General features: G+C 44.6%; 1 pseudogene; it reads left to right on the top strand.

Annotated features, from left to right (window-relative positions):
* The first annotated feature begins 4,228 nt into the window (after nt 1-4,228).
* On the top strand, nt 4,229-4,975 carry LOC104997316 (annotated as a pseudogene).
* The last annotated feature ends 4,260 nt before the right edge of the window (nt 4,976-9,235 follow it).

Here is a 9,235-nt window from a genome sequence, read left to right as displayed (position 1 = left end):
CATCAGTACAATATTGTGGCAAGAGTGGTCACTCTTATCTTTTTCCTGAGCTGGGGGGAAAAGCATTTAGTCTTTCAGCCTAAAAGACTGATTTAAATTTAAATTTTGATTTTTACAGAATAAAATATATTTTAAATTTTATAAGTCTTCTCTCACCCTAAGAGGGTACTTTTTTTCTATTAAACCCTTGGGAAGGCAATTATTAATTTCAAAAAGCACTTGTTAGTGAAATTAATGATAAATAACTATTTTAATCAAATTTAAATCAAAATTTAAATTTTGATTTTTACAGAATAAAATATATTTTAAATTTTATAAGTCTTCTCTCACCCTAAGAGGGTAATTTTTTCTATTAAACCCTTGGGAAGGCAATTATTAATTTCAAAAAGCACTTGTTAGTGAAATTAATGATAAATAACTATTTTAATCAAATTTAAATCAAAATTTAAATTTTGATTTTTACAGAATAAAATATATTTTAAATTTTATAAGTCTTCTCTCACCCTAAGAGGGTAATTTTTTCTATTAAACCCTTGGGAAGGCAATTATTAATTTCAAAAAGCACTTGTTAGTGAAATTAATGATAAACAACTATTTTAATTATTAATAAACAATATCTATAAAATGAAGAATGTTATCCAATTGATTTGTTAATGCAAAAGTCCCAGAGAGATAAAGACAAAAGAAATCAATAAGAACAATGGAAACTATATACAAGATTATTGCTACAATTAATTAGTAAATTACTTTGAGCACTTAAGGCAGCCTGTACTGACTGTGAGTCTGGATGAGGGCTCTCTTTGCAGGTAGGAATAGTTCTAGTATTAAAAAATGTGAATAAATGCCTGGTAAGTTAAGGATAGTAGCTAAAAAAGTATAATGTCAACTGTAGGTTTTTGATATTAATAAAAACACTTTATCAAGTTGAGCTATTTCCCCTTTGTTGTTAATTTTTCTGAGACTTTTATCATTAATTGGATATTAAATTGTTATAAAATTTTTGTCATAAAATAGACATAACCTAAAATTTACCATTTAAGTGTTTTAAAGTGTACATCAGTGTCAGATGGTGTAAATTCAGTATACTGTTTTGTAGAGAAGGAAACAAAGAACTCGGCAAGGACACCTTGTCCCAGGCCTCTCAGTGGGAGGAGTGGAGCTCTGCTGTTGGCAGCACCCCGAGCTTGCGCAAGTACACAAGCTCCTTAAGGAGGGACAAGTTCCCCAGGCTGCCAGGTGTGAGGCCTGCCCGGCTTAGCACTTGGGCAGACCAAGGGGCCAAAGACAAGCAAGAACAATCTGCCAGTTCCCTATTGAAAAGCCCCTTCCAGCTTCCTATCTCCTCCAGGAGAATGTCTTACCTCTTCAGGCTAGCATCCAGGGTCCCTCAGACTGAGTCTTCTAAAAGCATCAACCAGGGCAACTCTTGCTCTAAACCCTAATGTCCTGCCCTTAGAATGGAACCCAAGCCCTGCCTGCATCCTCAATAAGGAACAGTGCCCAGTACTTAAGTGGGGCATGTTGTGGATACACTAACATACATCACTGTCATGGATAGATAGAGGGACAGATAGGTACAGATATTCTGGTGAAAGGCTTATGGTTATCATTTAAAAGTTTATTGATTATTATTTCAAAGTTTATGATTATTATTTGAAGTTTCATATCTGTTACCATCTTGCCATTTATCAAGCACATACTTAGAAAGTGTAGATCCAACATGAAACTTTGTCCATTGTGAAGGGAAAGAGATAATGCTGATTATGTGTGTGTGAGAGAGTGAGAGGAAGGGGGAGGGTGCTGATCAGGGGCTGGGGGGCACAGGCCTGCTCGGGCTGGACCACTGCCCCCTATAGGACCTGCTCCTGGATGCACTCAGCCTGATGCTGCCCACATCCAACACTTCCAGCTTATCCAAGGGGAAGGTGGGGGTGGGAAGTGTCATATCTCATTTCCTTTGACTAGCTCAAGAAGAAACAGAGCTTGGTTTTCTGAGACTCATAATTAAATGAATTAAAATGTTTTCCTTCACCGTGACTTTGCCAGCTCCCGTCCACCTCTCCCTGGCCCTGTTCCCAGCAAGGGGATCGAGCCTGGGAGGACACAGAATGACATGCTGTGTACTTCCAGAGCAATTAGCTTGTGCATCGTCATGTTGGGGAGAGATTTATGGCTGGCTCTCGGAGCATTCCAGCCCAGACCTCTGCAGCCCAGATTTGTCTGCTGGGGAAGTTCCTGGAAGCGGAGTCTCAATATTAATTCCAATTACAGTCGGATGAGAACCCATTCATAAGGACTGCCTTTGACAGGCTCCTCTCCTGCTGCTCTGGCCTGACCTTGAGCTGCCATCACTGTTGCCAGCCTCAGAGAGAGAGGAAATTGCACTGGGCTCAGCCCCAGACTTCCCAGCAAACTGGGAAGGCAGGCCACAGTGTGCTGGGCTTGGAGGGGAAGAGCTGAGGGAGCATGAGGAGGAAGAATATGAAGGACATGATGTCTCATCACCTTTAGTTGGGGGACCATCCTCAGTATTATCCCTAGAATCTTCTGGAAGAGTGGCAGTATACAGAGGGGGAGGGTCTGAGCTTTCCCTGGGACCACCCTTTGACCTCTACTCCCAGAGCAGGAACCCAAGCCCTTGATGGACCCAGGTTTCGCTGCAACCACATCCTCCGAAGGCTCCTGGACGCTGGGGACAAAGCCTGACCATCAGTGTCTGCTTGCTGAGCTGTCCCTTGAGGGGTCCTGGGTAAGCAGGGCTGTCAGTGACTGACACACACTCATTATCACATCTGGAGACGGATGATCCTCATGATGCCAAGACCCCAAGGACTAAATACAAACCCAAGGAAGCAATTACCCGAGTATCGATTATGGATTAGGCTAACAACATTGCTAATTACATCAAAAGATGTGTAGCCACTGCACCAGCCTGTTAATGGCTTTCATGAGGTATTAAGGCTGCTAACTGGGAAAAACAGCAGGTTTATCACCAGTGTAATGACAGGGTCCCTGGAGAAACAAGATGGCCAAGGCGTGTAGCCTTCTTTTCCATGACCCCGGCTTTCCAAGGATTTCCCCGCTGCGATGGAGGCCTTGAGGACCATGTCCATCACCTAAGATCAGAGTGAGTGCCCTGGTCAGCCAGTGAGTGGTGAAGTGTGACACGGGCCCTCCCTTGCAAGGGTGGTGGCTCACGAAGGCCAGGGACTGGGCCCCTTCCTCCAGGACAGGAAAGTGGGGGAAGCTTTGGGTCCCTCTACCAAAAGGATTATCTCATGCTTCTCTCTCTGCCAGGACCACTTCTCCCCTTTCCCATCCCCACCACCACCTACCACTTGCCTTACTTGCCTTACTGCTTAGGGTCACTCCTGGAAACCTCCCCCTGTTCCGCTGATTGGGTGAGTCCCTCTCCTGGCTCTCAGAGGCCAGTCCCTCCTGGGATAGAAGGTTGAGTCCACCTTCCTCTATCCAGACCATCAGCTCAGTAAACAGTGACTAAACAGACCTGATTAGGTAAGAGTTACTGGACCAACCATATGTAGTTCTAGTTTTTTATGTGTTTAGCTTTTTTCACAATTTCTGAGCATTCTATATACTTTCAATATTACAGGGGTCCTATTTCACTTTTCACTTTCATGCACTGGAGAAGGAAATGGCAACCCACACCAGTGTTCTTGCCTGGAGAATCCCAGGGACGGTGGAGCCTGGTGGGCTGCCGTCTATAGGGTCACACAGAGTCGGACACGACTGAAGTGACTTAGCAGCAGCAGCAGCAGCATTCTGAATAAGATATTTCCTCATTATATTTTCTTTTAAATTATTGCATTTTATTTACTCAAGAAATACACAAATACATTTTTCATTAAAAACCCAGACCTTATAGTCAGTCTCCCAAGGCAACAGAAGTAAAAGCAAAAATGAACAAATGAGGCATAATCAAATTAATAAGCTCTTACACAGCAAAGGTAACCATAAACAAAACAAAAACAACCTATGGACTGAAAGAAAATATTTGCAAACAATGCAGCTGATAAGGGCTTATTTCCAAAATATACAAACAGCTCAACAACAACCAAAATATAAACCAAATAAACCAATCAAAAAGTGGGCAGAGCTGGGGAAGATGTAGCTGCCTCTTCCCCGGGCCACCCCTTTGCCTCCAGATTTCTCTGGGGCCAGCAGCCACCGGGGAAGGGGCCCGGGATCACCGGCTCAGCTGACTACCATGGGCTCTGTGTCAAACCAGCAGTTTGCAGGTGGCTGCACCAAAGCGCCGGAGAAGACACCAGAGGATGAGGCCAGCGCAGCTGAGGAGCTGCAGCTGCTGGCATCTGTAAGTGGTTCAACGTGCACATGGGGTTTGGCTTCCTGTCCATGACCGCCCGCGCAGGGGTCGCGCTCGACCCCCCGGTGGATGTCTTTGTGCACCAGAGTAAGCTGTACATGGAGGGCTTCCGGAGCCTGAAGCGGGGTGAGGCCGTGGAGTTCACCTTTAAGAAGTCCACCAAGGGCCTGGAATCTATCCGAGTCACCGGCCCTGGTTGGGTGTTCTGTATTGGGAGTGAAAGGCGGCCCAAAGGGAAGAATATGCAGAAACACAGATCAAAGGGAGACAGGTGCTACAACTGTGGAGGTCTAGACCATCACGCCAAGGAATGCAAACTGCCACCCCAGCCCAAGAAGTGCCACTTCTGCCAGAGCATCAGCCACGTGGTAGCCTTGTGCCCACTGAAGGCCCAGCGAGCTCCCAGCCCCCAGGGAAAGCCAGCCTACTTTCCAGAGGAGGAAGAAGAGATCCATAGCTCTGCCATGCTCCCTAAGGCCCAGAATCAAGTCACAGTGGGTGGGGGCTATCCTTTTGTGATCAGAAAATTTTGAGGAGCAGGCATCAATCGGCAGAGTGGAGAAAGTGGGGACAGGGTGGGTAGGGAGCAGCTGGCACTGCCATATATCTGAGGCTAGAGTCCACAGAATCACCTCTTCTTCCCTCTTGGTGGGAAGAAGGGGTGAGGCAAAGAAACTCCAATCAGCCCTATCCAAATGCACATGAGGGCTTTGGGGGTTAACCTTCCCTTCATGCTTTATCTGAGTCTCCAACTCCAGAATCTCCAGCTTTTGAAAGTGGCCTGGGTAGGGAAGTTGTTTGACTCTTAAAGAAGAATGTGGAATAATATTTCCCATATCCGAGTGTAAAGATTAAGAAGAGAACAGATTGATGGACCCAACCCACAAACCACTACATTCTGTGGGAGGAAACATCTCAGGGGGGTGGCAGGGATTTCCCTCATTTTCTCTCCTCATAACCCCATCTTGGGACAGAATGCTGAGAAATGTCTCAAGAAGTGGGTTGTGATGACAGGCAAAAGGGGTGATCGAGGGAACAGCCACAGACCTGCTGCTTCTAAGCTCATTCTCACCCCAACCTGGGCCAACACAATATTATTTATTTGCTGCCTTTGCTGACTGTACCTTGGGTCCCACTTTCTCCAGGATGTCAACTGCACTAGCTGTGTGCGAATGACGTATCTTGTGCATTTCAACTTTTTTTTTCCCGTAATATAAATATTCTGGTTTTGTATTTTGTGTATTTTAATCTAAGGCCCTCATTCCTGCACTGTGTTCTCAGGTTCATGAGTAATCTCAGGGATAAGTAGGCAGCAGCTCCGGGTCTGCATGGCAGGAATGCTTTTTGTTGCTGCACCACCAGAGAGAACAACTATTTGGAGGACTCTTGCCTGGAAAATCCCATGGACAGAGGAGCCTGGTGGGCTGCAGTCCATGGGGTCGCTAAGAGTCAGACACGACTGAGCGACTTCACTGTCACTTTTTCACTTTCATGCATTGGAGAAGGAAATGGCAACCCACTCCAGTGTTCTTGCCTGGAGAATCCCAGGGACGGGGAATCCAGGGGGCTGCTGTCTATGGGATCGCACAGAGTCAGACACGACTGAAGCGACTTAGCAGCAGCAGCAGCAGCCTATTGAACTACCTTATTTTTGCCAATTAGAGGTGGCTCTTCTGCTATAGTGTCCTCTTGAAACCCCTCCATCTTCAGCGTTTCATGAGAGACTAGGTTTTAACTGGGTTGCCCTATGACTTGGGTCTCCTTCCTACTGAAAGATTGGAAATTGGTCTGAACAGGAAAACATGGTGCAGAGAGGTTAGGAGAGGCTGGGCCAGGTAAGAAGTGCAGAGAGGGGAAGCCAAGATTAGGCAAAGGTCATCTATATGTGTGATAAAGGATTCCTGTTCCAGATCAATAATCCCAGGGCACAAGACTCGCTTTATATACCAGATCCATCCTTCACCTGACTGGGCTAGGCCGACCCTGCACAACAGGGTGTAAGTGTGTGTTTTTATAAGAAATGGAAGTTGGTAAGGAGAGGTTTTTAAGAACAATGCCTCTGTACCCATCTTGAGCTGCCCAGGGATGGATATGTGAAGCAAGGACAAGATCTTTAACGATTCTGGGGTTTTCCTCCTTGGCTTCCAGAGGGACCATCAGCAATGGCTTCTTTTGGTTCCCAGAGCCAGGGTCCTGCCCTGCTGAAGCAGTGATTAGTATCATGGCAGCTAAAGGAGCAAGTGGAGGGGGGTTCATTTACATGCTGTGAGATCACTGCAGACCTACCTCACTGTGTTGTCATGGGGCAAATGCAATAGAACGCATTGGGTGATGTGTGTCTGATCCCTACCTCCCCCAACTGCTGCCCCTTCTAGTTATTATATCTGTCTGGGCTTTGTAGGACTTCACAAGTAGCTGATTTGGTGACTTCTAGGTGGCCTAGTTTGTGTAAATATAATGTGTCGGTCTTCTCCATATTCTTTTGGGGTTTTATTGTTTACAAACTTCTTTTTATATTGAGAAAAATAGCCAAAGCATCTTTGACAAAATGTTCTGCACCAGGCAAAAAGAAACATAAGCTTGGGGGCCCCATTTCTTGAAGCAGGATCATCTTGAATCGCACTTTCTTTTGTGTTCCCCTTCCTTTATTTCCTATTTCAAACAAGATCTGTCCTAAAAACTAAATTTCTACCCCCTCCTCTTTCCACCTTTGTGCCTCCCAAAATAGACCATATAACTATATGTTAAATTTGTGGGGTATCTGCAATTAAATGATTTGTGCAAAAATCCTGAAGAAGCTAAGATCTCTCCATCCCTTGTTCCCAATCTTGAGTCATGTCCATTCCTTGATTTGATTCATGCTAGGACTGCTATATTTGGATGGATTAAGACCAACTTTAATTTATAATCCAAGGGTAGAGAGGAGCAATAAAGAGGGCTTTCTATGTAGAAGATGGGCTGGGAGACCACGAAAGGAAAGATGAATATATATCCAAGTCACTCAGGAACGATTATGCGGGTGCAAGAAACTTACGTCAAAGTAGCCACAACATTGTTTAATAGCAGATGGGCGAATGTAACTCCATGTTTACTGCTAGAAACCAAAGCTTTGTATGAAATCTTGAATTTATAGGGAGGGAGGGTAGAAAAGTATGTACCCATCTGTTCTTTCCCTCATCCCTTCTCATTCCTGAACTGCAGGAGACATAGCCCCCTGGACCTTGGCGACCCCATCTGGGCAGTGTTCATTTGACGGCTGGTTTTGCTGTGCCAGGTACTTCCCTTCCCATTTGCTATCATTTTGTAACATATTTGCTGACCCTTTTCCCTTCCCTTTCTTTTCCTTGGGAATATACAATGAATAAAACCTTATTGGTACTGAAACTGCAAAACAAACAAACAAAAAAAAGTGGGCAGAAGACCTAAATAAACATTTCTCCAAAAAAGACATACAGGTGGCCAACAGGCATATGAAAAGATCCTCAACATCACTGATTATTAGAGAAATGCAAATCACCACTACAGTGAGGTACCACCTCACACTAGTCAGAATGACCATCGTTAAAAAGTCTACAAATAACAAAGGCTGGAGAGGGTGTGGAGAAAGGGAATCCTCCGACACTGTTTGTGGGAATATAAACTGGTGTGGCCACTATAGGAAATAGTAAGAATGTTCCTCATAAAACTAAAGATAGGATTAACATAGGAAGAGCAAATCCCACTCCTGGGCATGTATCTGAACAAAACTATAATTTGAAAAGATATATGCACTCCTGTTTTCATAGCAGCACTATTTACAGTAATCAAGACATGGATACAACCTAAATGTTCGTTGACAGATGAATGGATAAAGAAGATGTCATACATATATACAATGGACTACCACTCAACCATCAAAAAGAATGAAACAATGCCATTTGCAGCAACATGGATGGATCTAGAGATTATCATACTAAGTACTCTAAGTCAGAAAGAGAAAGACTAATTTCATATGATATCACTTAAATGTGGGATTTAAAATATGACATACATTAACTTATGAAACGTAAACAGAAATAGACTCACAGACATGGAAAACAAACTTACCGTTACCAAAGAGGAAAAAGGGTGGGGAAGAGATAAATTGGGAGTTTGGGATTAGCAGATATAACCTGCTGCAGCTGCTGCTAAGTTGCTTCAGTTGTGTCCGACTCTGTGTGACCCCATAGATAGCAGCCCATCAGGCTCCCCTGTCCCTGGGATTCTCCAGGCAAGAACACTGGAGTGGGTTGCCATTTCCTTCTCCAATGCATGAAAGTGAAAAGTGAAAGTGAAGTCACTCAGTAAGTGTCCGACTCTTTGTGACCCCATGGACTGCAGCCTACCAGGCTCAGATACAAACTACTATATCTAAAATAAACAACAGGGCTTCCCTGGTGGCTCAATGAAAAAGAATCCACCTGTCAATGCAGGAAGCACAGATTCAATCCCTGGTCCAGGAAGATCCCATATGCAGTAGAGCAACTAAGCCTGTGTGCTGCAACTATCCAACCTGTCCTCAAGAGCCCAGGAACCACAACTACTGAGGCTCACACACCTAGAGTCTGTGCTCCACAGTAACAGAAGACACGGCAAAGACACGCCCGCGCAACACCATGAAGAGTAGCCAGTGCTCGCCGCAACGACAGAAAAGCCCCCGAAGCAATGAAGACCCAGCACAGCCATAGAATAAATAAATAAATTCAATATCCTATAATAAACCATAATGGAAAAGAACATGGAAAACAATATCTATATTAGGCTTCCCTGGAGGCGCTAGTGGAACACACCTACCAATGCAGGAGACATGAGACGCGAGTTTGATACTTAGGTCAGGAAGATCCCCTGGAGGAGGAAATGGCAACCCAC

The sequence above is a fragment of the Bison bison genome, unplaced genomic scaffold (genome assembly GCF_000754665.1).
Source record: "Bison bison bison isolate TAMUID 2011002044 unplaced genomic scaffold, Bison_UMD1.0 scf7180017864306, whole genome shotgun sequence".
NCBI lineage: Eukaryota > Metazoa > Chordata > Mammalia > Artiodactyla > Bovidae > Bison > Bison bison.
The sequence above is the reverse complement of the archived record's forward strand: the minus strand, read 5'-3'. Positions and strand labels throughout refer to the sequence as shown.